This window comes from Coregonus lavaretus (genome assembly GCF_964263955.1).
Source record: "Coregonus lavaretus genome assembly, chromosome: 31".
Classification (NCBI taxonomy): Eukaryota; Metazoa; Chordata; class Actinopteri; order Salmoniformes; family Salmonidae; genus Coregonus; species Coregonus lavaretus.
The window spans coordinates 11,872,950-11,890,867 of NC_140018.1; the positions used below are offsets into that span (position 1 = coordinate 11,872,950).

Sequence of the window (17,918 nt, forward strand, 5' to 3'; positions counted from 1 at the left end):
GTGAGGACTCAAGGTAAAGTAGATGCTAGGTAAGACTTTTGAGACTAAGCCACAAGGCTCTAGAAAGCTAGCGAAAGATGGGGTGAGAGAGCTGATACTCTGACATCCACCTCTCTAACTATTAGCAATGCTTTCTAGGCACTGCTGTTGAAAAGACTACTTAGACTCACGTACAGTTGAAGTCGGAAGTTTACATACATCTTAGCCACCTTAAACTCAGTTTTACACAATTCCTGACATTTAATCCTTTAAAAAATTCCCTGTCTTAGGTCAGTTAGGATCACCACTTTATTTTAAGAATGTGAAATGTCAGAATAATAGTAGAGAGAATGATTTATTTCAGCTTTTATTTCTTTCATCACATTCCCAGTGGGTCAGAAGTTTAAATACACTCAATTAGTATTTGGTAGCATTGCCTTTAAATTGTTTAACTTGGGTCAAACGTTTCGGGTAGCCTTCTACAAGCTTCCCACAATAAGTTGGGTGAATTTTGGCCCATTCCTCCTGACAGAGCTGGTGTAACTGAGTCAGGTTTGTAGGCCTCCTTGCTCGCTCACGCTTTTTCAGTTCTGGACACTGATTTTCTATAGGATTGAGGTCAGGGCTTTGTGATGGCCACTCCAATACCTTGACTTTGTTGTCCTTAAGCCATTTTGCCACACATTTGGAAGTATGCTTTGGGTCATTGTCCATTTGGAAGACCCATTTGCAACCAAGCTTTAACTTCCTGACTGATGTCTTGAGATGTTGCTTCAATATATCCACATCATTTTCCTTCCTCATGATGCCATCTATTTTGTGAAGTGCACCAGTCCCTCCTGCAGCAAAGCACCCCCACAACATGATGCTGCCACCCCCGTGCTTCACGGTTGGGATGGTGTTCTTCGGCTTGCAAGCCCCCCTTTTTCCTCCAAACATAACGATGGTCATTATGGCCAAACAGTTCTATTTTAGTTTAATCAGACAAGAGGACATTTCTTCAAAAAGTAAGATCTTTGTCCTCATGTGCAGTTGCAAACCGTAGTCTGACTTTTTTATGGCGGTTTTGGAGCAGTGAGTTCTTCCTTGCTGAGCGGCCTTTCAGGTTATGTCCATATAGGACTCGTTTTACTGTGGATATATACACTGCTCAAAAAAATTAAGGGAACACTAAAATAACACATCCTAGATCTGAATGAATGAAATAATCTTATTAAATACTTTTTTCTTTACATAGTTGAATGTGCTGACAAGAAAATCACCCAAAAATTATCAATGGAAATCAAATGTATCAACCCATGGAGGTCTGGATTTGGAGTCACCCTCAAAATTAAAGTGGAAAACACACTACAGGCTGATCCAACTTCGATGTAATGTCCTTAAAACAAGTCAAAATGAGGCTCAGTAGTGTGTGTGGCCTCCACGTGCCTGTATGACCTCCCTACAACGCCTGGGCATGCTCCTGATGAGGTGGCGGATGGTCTCCTGAGGGATCTCCTCCCAGACCTGGACTAAAGCATCCGCCAACTCCTGGACAGTCTGTGGTGCAACGTGGCGTTGGTGGATGGATGTCCCAGATGTGCTCAATTGGATTCAGGTCTGGGGAACGGGCGGGCCAGTCCATAGCATCAATGCCTTCCTCTTGCAGGAACTGCTGACACACTCCAGCCACATGAGGTCTAGCATTGTCTTGCATTATGAGGAACCCAGGGCCAACCGCACCAGCATATGGTCTCATAAGGGGTCTGAGGATCTCATCTCGGTACCTAATGGCAGTCAGGCTACCTCTGGCGAGCACATGGAGGGCTGTGCGGCCCCCCAAAGAAATACCACCCCACACCATGACTGACCCACCGCCAAACCGGTCATGCTGGAGGATGTTGCAGGCAGCAGAACGTTCTCCACGGCGTCTCCAGACTCTGTCACGTCATGGCGCCAGTGACGAATTTGCCAATCTTGGTGTTCTCTGGCAAATGCCAAACGTCCTGCACGGTGTTGGGCTGTAAGCACAACCCCCACCTGTGGACGTCGGGCCCTCATACCATCCTCATGGAGTCTGTTTCTGACCGTTTGAGCAGACACATGCACATTTGTGGCCTGCTGGAGGTCATTTTGCAGGGCTCTGGCAGTGCTCCTCCTGCTCCTCCTTGCACAAAGGCGGAGGTAGCAGTCATGCTGCTGGGTTGTTGCCCTCCTACGGCCTCCTCCACGTCTCCTGATGTACTGGCCTGTCTCCTGGTAGCGCCTCCATGCTCTGGACACTACGCTGACAGACACAGCAAACCTTCTTCCCACAGCTCGCATTGATGTGCCATCCTGGATGAGCTGCACTACCTGAGCCACTTGTGTGAGTTGTAGTGAAAGCACCGCCAGCATTCAAAAGTGACCAAAACATCAGCCAGGAAGCATAGGAACTGAGAAGTGGTCTGTGGTCACCAACTGTAAAACCAGTCCTTTATTGGGGGTGTCTTGCTAATTGCCTATAATTTCCACCTGTTGTCTATTCCATTTGCACAACAGCATGTGAAATGTATTGTCAATCAGTGTTGCTTCCTAAGTGGACAGTTTGATTTCACAGAAGTGTGATTGACTTGGAGTTACATTGTGTTGTTTAAGTGTTCCCTTTATTTTTTTGAGCAGTGTAGGATATATATATACTTTTGTACCTGTTTCCTCCAGCATCTTCACAAGGTCCTTTGCTATTGTTCTGGGATTGATTTGCGCTTTTCGCACCAAAGTATGTTCATCTCTAGGAGACAAAACGCATCTCCTTCCTGAGCGGTATGATGGCTGCGTGGTCCCATGGTGTTTATACTTGCGTACTATTGTTTGTACAGATGAACATGGTACCTTCAGGCATTATTTTCTGAGGTCTTGGCTGATTTCTTTTGATTTTCCCATGATGTCAAGCAAAGAGGCACTGAGTTTGAAGGTAGGCCTTGACATACATCCACAGGTACACCTCCAATTGACGCAAATGATGTCAATTAGCCTATCAGAAGCTTCTAAAGCCATGACATAATTTTCTGGAATTTTCCAAGCTGTTTAAAGGCACAGTCAACTTAGTGTATGTAAACTTCTGACCCACTGGAATTGTGATACAGTGAATTATAAGTGAAATAATCTGTCTGTAAACAGTTGTTGGAAAAATTACTTGTGTCATGCACAATTAGATGTCCTAACCGACTTGCCAAAACTATAGTTTGTTAACAAGACATTTGTGGAGTGGTTGAAAAACAAGTTTTAATGACTCCAACCTAAGTGTATGTAAAGTTCCGACTTCAACTGTATTGTACTGTATGGTGTAGTATGAATTTACTGTATACGATGAGAGGTTGGGGTTAGGCTTTGGGGCCTGTGAATGGGGCTGTGTAGGGATCTAATCTAGCATAATGGATGTCATGGATGTCATATTCTGACACATGTACAGTATGGTGTAGCCTATACAAGGGTGTATATCAGGGATGGGCAACTGGCGGCATGCAGCCCCTCCTTTTGTAAGCCCACGGACCAATACAAATATATATCTATACAGTACCAGTCAAAGGTTTAGACACACGTACTCATTCAAGGGTTTTTCTTTATTTTTACTATTTTCTACATTGTAGAATAATAGTGAAGACATCAGAACTATGAAATAACACATATGGAATAATGTAGTAACCAAAAAAGTGTTACACAAATCAAAATTAATTTGAGATTTGAGATTCTTCAAAGTAGCCACCCTTTGCCTTGATGACAGCTTTGCACACTCTTGGCATTCATTCAACCAACTTCATGAGGAATTCTTTTCCAACAGTCTTGAAGGAGTTCCCACATATGCTGAGCACTTGTTGGCTGCTTTTCCTTCACTCTGCGGTCCAACTCATCCCAAACCATCTCAAATGGGTTGAGGTCGGGTGATTGTGGAGGCCAGGTCATCTGATGCAGCACCATCACCTTCCTTCTTGGTCAAATAGCCCTTATATAGCCTGGAGGTGTGTTGGGTCATTGTCCTGTTGAAAAACAAATGATAGTGGGACTAAGCGCAAACCAGATGGGATGGCGTATCGCTGCAGAATGCTGTGGTAGCCATGATGGTTAAGTGTGCCTTGAATTCTAAATAAATCACAGACAGTATCACCAGCAAAGCACACCCACACCATCACACCTTCTCCTCCATGCTTCACGGTGGGAACCACACATGCGGAGCTCATCGGTTCACCTACTCTGGGTCTCACAAAGACACGCGGTTGGAACCAAAGATCTCAAATTTGGACTCATCAGACCAAAGGACAGATTTCCACCAGTCTAATGTCCATTGCTCGTGTTTCTTGGCCCAAGCAAGTCTCATCTTCTTATTGGTATCCTTTAGTAGTGGTTTCTTTGCAGAAAATAGACCATGATGGCCTGATTCACACAGTCTCATCTGAGCAGTTGATGTTGAGATGTGTCTGTTACTTGAACTCTGTGAAGCATTTATTTGGGCTGCAATGTGAGGTACAGTGGCTTGCAAAAGTATTCACACCCCTTGGCATTTTTCCTATTTTGTTGCCTTACAACCTGGAATTAAAATAGATTTTTGGGGGTTTGTATCATTTGATTTACACAATATGCCTACCACTTTGAAGATGCAAAATATGTTTTATTGTGAAACAAACAAGAAATAAGACACAAAAACAGAACACTTGAGCGTGCAAAACTATTCACCCCCCCCAGTCAATACTTTGTAGAGCCACCTTTTGCAGCAATTACAGCTGCAAGTCTCTTGGGGTATGTCTCTATAAGCTTGGCATATCTAGCCACTGGGATTTTTGCCCATTCTTCAAGGCAAAACTGCTCCAGCTCCTTCAAATTGGATGGGTTCCGCTGGTGTACAGAAATCTTTAAGTCATACCACAGATTCTAAATTGGATTGAGGTCTGGGCTTTGACTAGGCCATTCCAAGACATTTCAATGTTTCCCCTTAAACCACTCGAGTGTTGCTTTAGCAGTATGCTTAGGGTCAGTGTCCTGCTGGAAGGTAAACCTCCGCCCCAGTCTCAAATCTCTGGAAGACTGACCTGTATTTAGCGCCATCCATCATTCCTTCAATTCTGACCAGTATCCCAGTCCCTGCCGATGAAAAACATCCCCACAGCATGATGCTACCGCCACCATGCTTCCCTGTAGGGATGGTGTTCTCGGGGTGATGAGAAGTGTTGGGTTTGCGCCAGACATAGCGTTTTCCTTGATGGCCAATTAGCTCAATTTTAGTCTCATCTGACCAGAGTACCTTCTTCCATATGTGTTTGCTTCTTTTTTTCTTTAAGCAATGGCTTTTTTTCTGGCCACTCTTCCGTAAAGCCCAGCTCTTTGGCATGTATGGCTTAAAGTGGTCCTATGGACAGATACTCCAATCTCCGCTGTGGAGCTTTGCAGCTCCTTCAGGGTTATCTTTGGTCTCTTTGTTGCCTCTCTGATTAATGCCCTCCTTGCCTGGTCCGTGAGTTTTGGTGGGCGGCCCCCTCTTGGCAGGTTTGTTGTGGTGCCATTTCTTTCAATTTTTTAATAATGGATTTAATGGTGCTCTGTGGGGTCTGGGGTCCGCTCACCAACCAAGAATTCACAAAATGGGACAAACACCAAATTGAGACTCTGCATGCAGAATTCTGCAAAAATATCCTCAGTGTACAACGAAAAACACCAAATAATGCATGCAAAGCAGAATTAGGCCGATACCCGCTAATTATCAAAATCCAGAAAAGAGCCGTTAAATTCTATAACCACTTAAAAGGAAGCGATTCCCAAACCTTCCATAACAAAGCCATCACCTACAGAGAGATGAACGTGGAGAAGAGTCCCCTAAGTAAGCTGGTCCTGGGGCTCTGTTCACAAACACAAACAGACCCACAGAGCCCCAGCAACAACAACAACAACACAAATAGACCCAACCAAATCATGAAAAAACAAAAAGAGAATTACTTGACACATTGGAAAGAATTAACAAAAAAACAGAGCAAACTAGAATGATATTTGGCCCTAAACAGAGAGTACACAGTGGCAGAATACCTGACCACTGTGACTGACCCAAACTTAAGGAAAGCTTTGAATATGTACAGACTCAGTGAGCATAGCCTTGCTATTGAGAAAGGCCGCTGTAGGCAGACCTGGCTCTCAAGAGAAGACAGGCTATGTGCACACTGCCCACAAAATGAGGTGGAAACTGAGCTGCACTTCCTAACCTCCTGCCAAATGTATGACCATATTAGAGACACATATTTCCCTCAGATTACAGAGATCCACAAAGAATTTGAAAACAAACCCAATTTTGATAAACTCCCTTATCTACTGGGTGAAAAACCACAGTGTGCCATCACAGCAGCAATATTTGTGACCTGTTGCCACAAGACAAGGGCAACCAGTGAAGAACAATCACCATTGTAAATACAACCCATATTTATGTTTATTTATTTTCCCATTTGTACTTTAACTATTTGCATATTGTTACAACACTGTATATAGACATAATATGACATTTGAAATGTCTTTATTCTTTTGGAACTTCTGAGTGTAATGTTTACTGTTAATATTTATTGTTTATATCACTTTTGTTTACTATCTACTTCACTTGCTTTGGCAATGTTAACATACATTTCCCATGCTAATAAAGCCCTTAAATTGCAATTGTAATTGAATTGAATTGAATTGAGAGAGAGAGAGTTAGATGTTCTCCAGTGTGAAAGGAATAGAGCAGATGATTCCCTGTCCCTGAAGGATTGGTGGAAGGCTGCCTCTTAATGAGGTCTGGGGCTCTCTGTCTAATCACACACACACACACACACATACAGTGGGGGAAAAAAGTATTTAGTCAGCCACCAATTGTGCATGTTCTCCCACTTAAAAAGATGAGAGAGTCCTGTAATTTTCATCATAGGTACACGTCAACTATGACAGACAAAATGAGAAAGAAAAAATCCAGAAAATCACATTGTAGGATTTTTAATGAATTTATTTGCAAATTATGGTGGAAAATAAGTATTTGGTCAATAACAAAAGTTTCTCAATACTTTGTTATATACCCTTTGTTGGCAATGACACAGGTCAAACGTTTTCTGTAAGTCTTCACAAGGTTTTCACACACTGTTGCTGGTATTTTGGCCCATTTCTCCATGCAGATCTCCTCTAGAGCAGTGATGTTTTGGGGCTGTCGCTGGGCAACACAGACTTTCAACTCCCTCCAAAGATTTTCTATGGGGTTGAGATCTGGAGACTGGCTAGGCCACTCCAGGACCTTGAAATGCTTCTTACGAAGCCACTCCTTCGTTGCCCGGGCGGTGTGTTTGGGATCATTGTCATGCTGAAAGACCCAGCCACGTTTCATCTTCAATGCCCTTGCTGATGGAAGGAGGTTTTCACTCAAAATCTCACGATACATGGCCCCATTCATTCTTTCCTTTACACGGATCAGTCGTCCTGGTCCCTTTGCAGAAAAACAGCCCCAAAGCATGATGTTTCCACCCCCATGCTTCACAGTAGGTATGGTGTTCTTTGGATGCAACACAGCATTCTTTATCCTCCAAACACAACGAGTTGAGTTTTTACCAAAAAGTAATATTTTGTTTTCATCTGACCATATGACATTCTCCCAATCCTCTTCTGGATCATCCAAATGCACTCTAGCAAACTTCAGACGGGCCTGGACATGTACTGGCTTAAGCAGGGGGACACGTCTGGCACTGCAGGAGTTGAGTCCCTGGCGGCGTAGTGTGTTACTGATGGTAGGCTTTGTTACTTTGGTCCCAGCTCTCTGCAGGTCATTCACTCGGTCCCCCCGTGTGGTTCTGGCATTTTTGCTCACCGTTCTTGTGATCATTTTGACCCCACGGGGTGAGATCTTGCGTGGAGCCCCAGATCGAGGGAGATTATCAGTGGTCTTGTATGTCTTCCATTTCCTAATAATTGCTCCCACAGTTGATTTCTTCAAACCAAGCTGCTTACCTATTGCAGATTCAGTCTTCCCAGCCTGGTGCAGGTCTACAATTTTGTTTCTGGTGTCCTTTGACAGCTCTTTGGTCTTGGCCATAGTGGAGTTTGGAGTGTGACTGTTTGAGGTTGTGGACAGGTGTCTTTTATACTGATAACAAGTTCAAACAGGTGCCATTAATACAGGTAACGAGTGGAGGACAGAGGAGCCTCTTAAAGAAGAAGTTACAGGTCTGTGAGAGCCAGAAATCTTGCTTGTTTGTAGGTGACCAAATACTTATTTTCCACCATAATTTGCAAATAAATTCATTAAAAATCCTACAATGTGATTTTCTTTTCTCAATTTGTCTGTCATAGTTGACGTGTACCTATGATGAAAATTACAGGCCTCTCTCATCTTTTTAAGTGGGAGAACTTGCACAATTGGTGGCTAACTAAATACTTTTTTTCCCCACTGTACAGTGCCCCCTCTGCCCCTCTACAGTCTAATTAGTAGCAACATTAGTGTGCAGGGAGGGAGTCAGGTCTGGTCTGGGGTTACTGTCATAAGGACCTGTTTTGTAACACTTTATCCAACACTCCTGGTCCACAGCATTGTCTTCATTTTAGACACCTTGTATTTTGTGAATAGAATATTGGTAACGAGTATACTATAAGTGTTGATTGCTCTGTGTTTACATAACTCCCCTTCCGTCATCTCTCGACCCATCTTGTTTCTACCTACCACCACTAGTAACCACTGTCACGAACACAGACACACACACAGAGATGTTTAAAAGCTGTGTTTTGGTTATTTTCTGGCTAATTTGCATGGGGGTGGTTCCAATGCTGGGGAATGCATCTGGTAAATCGGTGTGTGGGTGAATGTGTGTGTGTGTGTGTTGGTCTGTGTGTGTATGTTGTAGGAAGGAGTAAGGTGTCAATGGTAACCTCTGCTTTAGTAAACAACCTCCTCCTCTTCCTCTGTAATTGCACTGCACTGCTGCCAGTGTGAAAACACTGGTGTGTGTGTGTGTGTGTGTGTGTGTGTGTGTATCATCCCCTCCATTAGCTCCTGAGGGAGTCTAATAAGGCAGCAGCAGGCCATCCTGTAGCTAACGCTTGGCTTGTTATTCCTCCGCCTCGTTATTCTGCTAGTCTGAAAAAAAATAAACTATATTTTCCTTATCAAATACACTTTACATATATTAGTGATGGGGGTAAAAATCGATACAGTTCTATATCACAATATTATTTTTGACGATATTATATCGATAATTTGACTCCAAGTATCGATTTGTAAACAAAACAAAAAAATTGTATACAGTATACACCAAAAGTATGTGGACACCTGCTCGTCAAACATCTCATTCCAAAATCATGGGCATTAATATGGAGTTGGTCCCCCCTTTGCTGCTATAACAGCCTCCACTCTTCTGGGAAGGCTTTCCACTAGATGTTGGAACACTGCTGCGGGGACTTGCTTCCATTCAACCACAAGAGCATTAGTGAGGTCGGGCACTGATGTTGGGCGATTAGGCCTGGCTCGCAGTCAGCGTTAATTCATCCCAAAGGTGTTCGATTGGGTTGAGGTCAGGGCTTTGTGCAGGCCAGCCAAGTTCTTCCACATCGATCTCTACAAACCATTTCTGTATGGACCTCGCTGTGTACACAGGGGCATTGTCATGCTGAAACAGGAAAGGGCCTTCCCCAAACTGTTGCCACAAAGTTGGAAGCACAGAATCATCTAGAATGTCATTGTAGGCTGTAGCATTAAGATGTCCCTTCACTGGAACTAAGGGGCCTAGCCCTAACCATGAAAAACAGCCCCAGACCATTATTCCTCCTCCAAACTTTACAGTTGGCACTATGCATTCGGGCAGGTAGTATTCTCCTGGCATCCGCCAAACCCAGATTTGTCCGTTGGGACTGCCAGATGGTTTCCACTGCTCCAGAGTCCAATGGCGGAGCGTTACACCACTCCAGACGACGCTTGGCAATGCGCATGGTGATCTTAGGCTTGTGTGCGGCTGCTCGGTCATGGAAACACATTTCAAGAAGCTCCCGACGAACAGTTATTGTGCTGACGCTGCTTCCAGAGGCAGTTTGGAACTCGGTAGTGAGTGTTGCAACCGAGGACAGACGATTTTTACACGCTACGCACTTCAGCACTCGGCGGTCCCGTTCTGTGAGCTTGTGTGGCCTACCACTTCGGGCCTGAGCCGTTGTTGCTCCTAGACATTTCCACTTCACAATAACAGCACTTACAGTTGACCGGGGAAGCTCTAGCAGGGCAGAAATTTGATGAACTGACTTGTTGGAAAGGTGGCATCCTATGACGGTGCCACGTTGAAAGTCACTGAGCTCTTCAATACGGGCCATTCTACTGCATACTCAATTTTAAACACCTGTCAGCAACTAATTTGAAGGGGTGTCCGCATACTTTTGTATATATAGTGTATGTGTCAAGAAAAGTTGTTATGGCATGTTTGTAAACGTTGCATATCATGGAGTTATGATATTATTTGTTATGGTATTAATGTAATGCATCCATGTATAAAGTAGGCCTAAATTAAGTAGTAGCACGTAAATAAGCACGGGAAGCCTTTGACATATGCCTGGCTTTGGTTCAGTTCCACCAATATACTAACTCACTAGACTCAGGGTCACAACGAACGACTGAGCTTTTGTATGTTTACATGTTCTGTTTGTTTGTTTCTGCATCGGAAGTCCAAAGGCTAATAGAACATTTCAATTTTATATAAATAGTTTCCGTCTGTCTGTCAGGTCTGTGCTTAGGCCCAATCCCTCACAGTGGCTTAAAGTGTCCATGTGTCTTCTGCAGCAGCAAACGGCAGCTCTCTGTCTTTCTCCCCCTCTCTCCCTACCCTACCCCCCCTCTCTCCCTACCCTACCCCCCTATCCAATCCTAACCCCCCCTCTCCCCCCCTCCTCAGACAGAGAAGACCTGGTGAAAGAGGCCTCTAGTTTATCTAGTCATTGATCTAGGAAGCCAGTCATGTGTTTGAGCAGCATTCAGACTAAGAGGGAAATGTTGTTTTAACCCTGCTCTCCTCTACTTTCCTCCCTCTCCTTCTCTCCACTTCTATCTTCTCCCCGGACTTTCCACTTCCACAATGTTTCTTTTCTTTAACAGACGTGTGCCTCACTCTCCCTCGTTCATTCTTTCTTCCTCTATCTATTCCCCCTTTTCAAGTCTTTCTGAGATACACGGTCTCTATACTAGCAGCAGTCTCGGAGTGTTTAGGCCTATTAAGAATGGGACATAATCCTGGTACAGTAAGGAGCTGTGTGTGTGTGTGTGAATGTGTGTGTGTGTGTGTGTGTGTGTGTGTGTGTGTGTGTGTGTGTGTGTGTGTGTGTGTGTGTGTATATAATGTATGCACTAACTGTAAGTCGCTCTGGATAAGAGCGTCTGCTAAATGACGTAAATGTAAATGTAATGTTTTGTTATGTAACAGTAAACTGTGTGATGTGTTACAGTGTTTTGTAACATTATTCTCAGTGTGTCAGTGTCATTACATTGAGGGTAATAATAGCTATCCTGGAGAGGACAGGGACGAGAGAAGGACACCTTCTGTGTTCTGGAGCGAAGTTCGCCAGAGTCATTGGAAATGCAAATTGCGTTCACATGTACAGATTCCCACGGTGGATTGAGGCACGGGTGGAGAGACAATGTAAGTGGAGAGGTGTTTGTGTGTGTGTGTTTGGTTTTACTATCCTTGTGGGGACCAGAATCCCTCGACCAGAATCCCTCGCACAAGCAGGGACATTTTGCCGATCCCCATAAGGAAAAAGGCTATTTTAGGCTTAGGTTTAGGGTTAGGGTTACAATTAGGATTAGGAATTAGGGTTAGGGGTTAGGGGTTAGGGGTTTGGTGTTAAGGTTAGGATTAAGGTTAGGGTTAGGTTAAGGGTTAAGTTTAGTGTTAGGTATTAGGGAAAATAGGATTTTGAATGGGAATAAATTGTTTGGTCCCCACAAGGATAGTAAAACAAACGTCTGTGTGTGTACGTGTGTGTGTCCTCCAACCTGAGGTAATTTCACAGCTAAGGAGATGTTACGTGATGCTGAGGCGACTAGATAATTTGGCCAAATATTTGATTAAAAGTAGCCATATTGACTTGTCGATATGAGTTAACACCAGACATCTGTTGACATCTGTTGGGAGGGACATCTCCATCTTTCTTTCCCTTTCTCTATGTCATTCTCTCCCTCTTGTTTTTCTGGTCCCGTCTTCTCTATTCTCTCTCTCTTTTCATTCTACCTCTGGACACACACACACACGGCTCTATGCTGACCTTTTTTACAAGGAGCACGTGTGCGCCTAAATTGAAAAACGTAGGACGCACACAAATAAATGTAGGAGCACATTGAAAAATATTTGAGGTAATAAAGCTAGAATCCTTAATTTTTATTGGCGCGCTGGTGCTCCTAAATAAACATTTCAGGTGCACAGCAAAATATATAGGTGCATATGCGAGTAAAATGGTCGCACTGTAGAGCCCCGCATGTGCACATAGTTATATCACAATAGGCAGCATGAGTCCTCTGCTGCTGAGTGACAGGGTGTGTTCTGGCTGTAACCCCACAGTAACACATTTAATTAACACACACACTGCCCAACTGGACTGGACTGGCCTGAGATTGAATAAGGCTCTGGAAGTAAATCTACTGCGCCTAAAACCTCTCTCTCTCACACACACACACACACACACACACACACACACACACACACACACACACACACACACACACACACACACACACACACACACACACACACACACACACACACACACACACACACACACACACACACACACACACACACACACACACACACACACACACACACACACACACACACACTCACTCACTGGCTTCATGCTACTGTAGACACACGCTCACACGTGCATGTGGACACACACTACATATTTATGTCACACATAACTTTCAGGATCATTAAAGTTTACGACTGTATGAAAGAAACACACAGGCAACAACTCAGGGAGTCACCCAGGCTGCTTATCAATGAGTGGGAGAAAGTTAAGAGTGAATTACACATCATTCATACATGGGAAACTCAAAAAGAAATTAGACCTACACGTTAGGGGTGTAACGGTCACGGTTCGGTTCGGTTTTGGTACAGCGGGAAAATTAAATGCCATTCACAATGTTCAGCATTCACAATGTTCCTGGCATTGTCTGTTGTGACAGGATTGTTATGTTGGGCATCTCAACTTTCCACTCTTAATGCTGCGTTTGTAACCATGTGGGAGGTGGGAATTTACCAGTTGTGAAGTCGTGAATACCAATTGGATGCATTCATATGATTTGAACTCGTTGAGAAACGCTGATTGGCTAATGGCCAACAAGCTGTGTCAACCATAAACTAAAAGTACAGCTATCAAACTTGTAAACAAATTATAGAGTTCAGAAACCACATTAATAGATTGCTTTTTATAAATCATGTTTTGTTGTTGCATTTAACTGCCCAAAAGCTGTTATAGAGGCCATTTCCTTAGTAGGGCACCCTGACAGAACTTCGTCGGCGAGTACATAACTCTACCCTCCATTCTATTGGCAAGCGTACAATCACTGGAGAACAAACTGGACGAGCTCCATTCGAGACTATCCTATCAATGGGACTTGAAGAACTGTAATATCCTATGTTTTCTCAGAGTCGTGGCTGAAGAAGGACATGGATAATATACATCTGGCTGGTTTTTCTATGCATCGGCAGGACAGAACGGCAGCATCTGGTAAGCTCAAGGGGGGAGGTGTGTATTTCGAGGTTCTGAGTTAGAATACCTCATGATAAGCTGTAGACCATACTATTTACCAAGAGAGTTTTCATCTATATTTTTATGTCTGTTTACCACCACAAACCGATGCTGGAACTAAGACCGCACTCAATGAGCTGTATAGGGCCATAACCAAACAAGAAAATGCTCACCCAGAGGCGACACTACTAGTGGCCGATGATTTTAATGCAGGGAAACTGAAATCCGTTTTACCTCATTTCTACCAGCATGTCACTTGTGCAACTAGAAGCAAAAAAAACTGTAGATCACCTTTACTCCACACACAGAAACACATACAAAGCTCTCCCTCGCCCTCCATTTGGCAAATCTGACCATGACTCTATCCTCCTGATTCCTGCTTACAAGCAAAAACTCAAATAGGAAATACCAGTGACACGCTCAATACGGAAGTGGTCAGGCTTCATCAATAAGTGCATCGACGACATCATCCCCACAGTGATCATACGTACATATCCCAACGAGAAGCCATGGATTACAGGCAACATCGGCACTGCGCTAAAAGCTAGAGCTGACACTTTCAAGGAGCGGGATACTAATCCAGACGCTTATAAGAAATCCCACTATGCCTTCCGACGAACCATCAAACAGGCAAAGCGTCAATACAGGACTAAGATCAAATCCTACTACATCGGCTCTGATCATCGTCGGATGTGGCAAGGCTTGCAAACTATCATGGATTACATGTTTCAAGCAGACCACCATAGTCCCTGTGCCCAAGAATGCCATGGTAACCTGTCTAAATGACTTTCGCCCCATAGCACTCACATCTGTAGCCATGAAATGCTTTGAAAGGTCATGGCTCACGTCAACGCCATCATCCAGACCCCCTGGACCCACTCCAATTCGCATACCGCCCCAACAGATAACGCAATCTCTATTGCACTCCACACTGCCCTTTCCCACCTGGACAAGAGGAACACCTATGTGAAAATGCTGTTCATTGACTACAGCTCAGCGTTCAACACCATAGTGCCCTCCAAGCTCATCACTAAGCTATGGACCCTGGGACACTCCCTCTGCAACTGGATCCTGACCTTTCTGATGGGCCGCCCCCAGGTAGTGAGGGACAGCGTGGCGGATGTGTTCTTGCTTACCCTCATCACCTGGGGGCGGCCCGTCAGGAAGTTCAGGATCCAGTTGCAGAGGGAGGTTGTTGAGGGTAGGCAACAACACATCCGCGACGCTGACCCTCAACACGGGGGCCCCTCAGGGGTGCGTGCTTAGTCCCCTCCTGTACTCCCTGTTCACCCACGACTGCGTGTCCACTCACAACTCCAACACCATCATTAAGTTTGCCGACGACACGACAGTGGTAGGCATGATCACCAACGACGATGAGACAGCCTATATGCTTTGAGGTCAGAGACCTGGCAGGGTGGTGCCAGGACAACCTCTCCCTAAACTTCAGCAAGACAAAAGGAGCTGATCGTGGACTACAGGAAACGGAGGGCCGAGCACGCCCCCATTCACATCGACAGGGCTGTAGTGGAGCGGGTCAAGAGCTTCCAGTTCCTCTGTGTCCACATCACTAAGGATCTATCATGGTCCACACACACCAACACAGTCGTAAAGAGGGCACAACAACGCCTTTTCCTTGTCAGGAGGCTGAAAAGATTTGGCATGGGCACTCAGATCCTCAAAAAGTTATACAGCTGCACCATTGAGAGCATCTTGACTGGCTGTATCACCGCTTGGTATGGCAACTGATTGGCATCTGACCGCAAGGCGCTACAGAGGGTAGTGCGTACGGCCAAGTACATCACTGGGGCCGAGTTCCCTGCCATCCAGGACCTCTATATCAGGCAGTGTCAGATGAAGGCCCTAAACATTTTCAAAGTCTCCAGCCACCCCAGCCCTTTCCCTAGATGCGGAGAAGGCATTCAATAGTCTTATACCAAGGTATTTCATCCCTGATGGCACCCATTTTAACTGTAATGAAGTAATTGCAACAGGAGGACAGAATTTGGATACAGGCATAATGCAGGGCTTTTTGACATATACCCTTGAAAAGTTTGGCTTTGACCCTGGATTTATCAAGTGGGTTAAGGTATTATACTCCAATCCAAGAGCAGTAGTCCTCACAAATGGTATGATCTCTTCCTTTTTTTATTTGTCGAGGGGTAGTTCTCTCTCACCTTTCCTTTTTACTCTAGTTTTGGAGCCCTTGGCAGCAGCAATCAGAGCTGATTCAGGAATCAAAGGAGTGATGGGAGGTGCAAGAGAGCATAAGCTGTTTTCATATGCTGAATACATATTGTTACTTAGTAGGGAACCGGCCACATCAAACAATTGACATGTTCTAAGATTATAAAATAAGATTAATTGTCAGACGCCTGTATCCAAATTCTGTCCTCCTGTTGCAATTACTTAATTACAGTGAAAATGGGTGCCATCAGGGATTAAATACCTTGGTATAAGACTGCGCAACTACAGAATATCATGCAAATTAATATGATGCCACTACTACAGAAAAATAAAAGAATAATCTTGATAAATGAAGGTTGCTTAATATTACTTTATGGGGCAAAATAAATACTGTTAATATGGTTGTGGCACCACAGTTTAATTATGTGTCGATGATGCTCCCTGTGACCATTTCTCCCTTACTATTTAAGCAGTACAATCAAATGATTAAGGATTATCTTTGGGATGGGAAAAAACCCAGAATAAATGTGAACAAGTTATATGCTCCAAGGGATAGAGGAGGACTAGCATTACCCAATGTAGAATTATACAACATATCATTTGAAGTAGCCAAATTGGCAAAACACTGGGGCAATTATGATTCCCATTTGGGATGGACTCAGATTGAGAGGTCTATCACAGCCTCTTTAAAGCCTATTGAGGCCTTATCACAAAACAATATTCAGAGGCAGCCAACTGAAGACGCTAACCCAATCCTACAACATTCCAAAGAGGTATGGGTTAAGATTCATAAAATGCTTGGAATTTCCCAGAATAAACAAAAATATTATTCCATATGGCACAACCCATCAGTTATAGTAAAACATTAATTTATCTGGGAGGTATGGCTTAGACAAGGCCTGCATGCACTAGGGGATCTATATGAGAGAGGAGTGCTTATGTCCTATCAGGACCTGAAAGATACATTTTATTTGCCAGATAAGGGAGATTTCTGGAAATACTTACAACTAAGGAGCTGCATGGGGTCTCTTTTGAGTATTAACCGCCAGAGAGATGAAAACTTGTTAGAACAATATTTCATGTTACCAGGAATATCACACTCCGCTTCAGTGTTTTATATAAGAGTCTCATATGCACAATATGGAAATTGTGCGAATTTAAGGTTGATTTGGCAGAGGGATCTTAATTGTGACAATTGAGGAGGATGTACGGAAAAATATTGTTTCCAATGTAGGGTGGTGTACCAGGGATACAAGGGGGACATTTACACATTATAAGATTGTTCATAGATACTACTGCACCCCAGTTAGATTACATAAAATGGGTTTATTGCAAAATAATTTATGCTGGAAATGCAAGGGTAAAGTAGGTACCTTTTTGCATGCTATATGGGAATGTCCCATGGTGCTCCCTTTCTGGAAGGAGGTTCGTAATAAGCTTGAAGACTGGGTGGGACAGCCTATCCCAGAGTCCCCACAGCTGTGCTTATTAGGGGATATATCTATTTTACCACCAGGTATTAGCAAAGAAGAGTTTGGTCTTGCCTCAGTGGGTTTTCTTACTGCGGCTAGACTCATACTACGTAACTGGAAGAGCGCAGATAGTCCGAAGTCAACAGATTGGCTCATACTCATGGTGGAGACTGCATCTTATGAATCAATGATAGCAAAATTACCGGAGAGGAAAGAGAACAGCCACCCAAGTCATATGCTGTTCTCTCTGCTACCGCACGGCAAGCAGTACCGACGCACCAAGTCTGGAACCAACAGGACCCTGAACAGCTTCTATCACCAAGCCATTAGACTGCTAAATAGTTAGTCTCGGTAGGTATTTGGTTAAATATTTAACTAAATACCTACCGAGACTATCTGCATTGACCCATTTTGCACTCACTTTTTTCACTCATCACGCTGCTGCTAATGTTTATTATGTCACTTTATTCCTAGTTATACACTACATGACCAAAAGTATGTGGACACCTGCTCGTCAAACATCTCATTCCAAAATCATTTTTACATTTT

At 43.9% G+C, this 17,918-nt stretch overlaps 1 protein-coding gene across 1 annotated transcript in view; it reads right to left on the reverse strand.

Annotated features, from left to right (window-relative positions):
• LOC311106993 (1-phosphatidylinositol 4,5-bisphosphate phosphodiesterase beta-4-like) overlaps positions 1-17,918 on the reverse strand; it is a 155,289-nt gene that overhangs the window by 129,572 nt on the left and 7,799 nt on the right. The window lies entirely within an intron of this gene.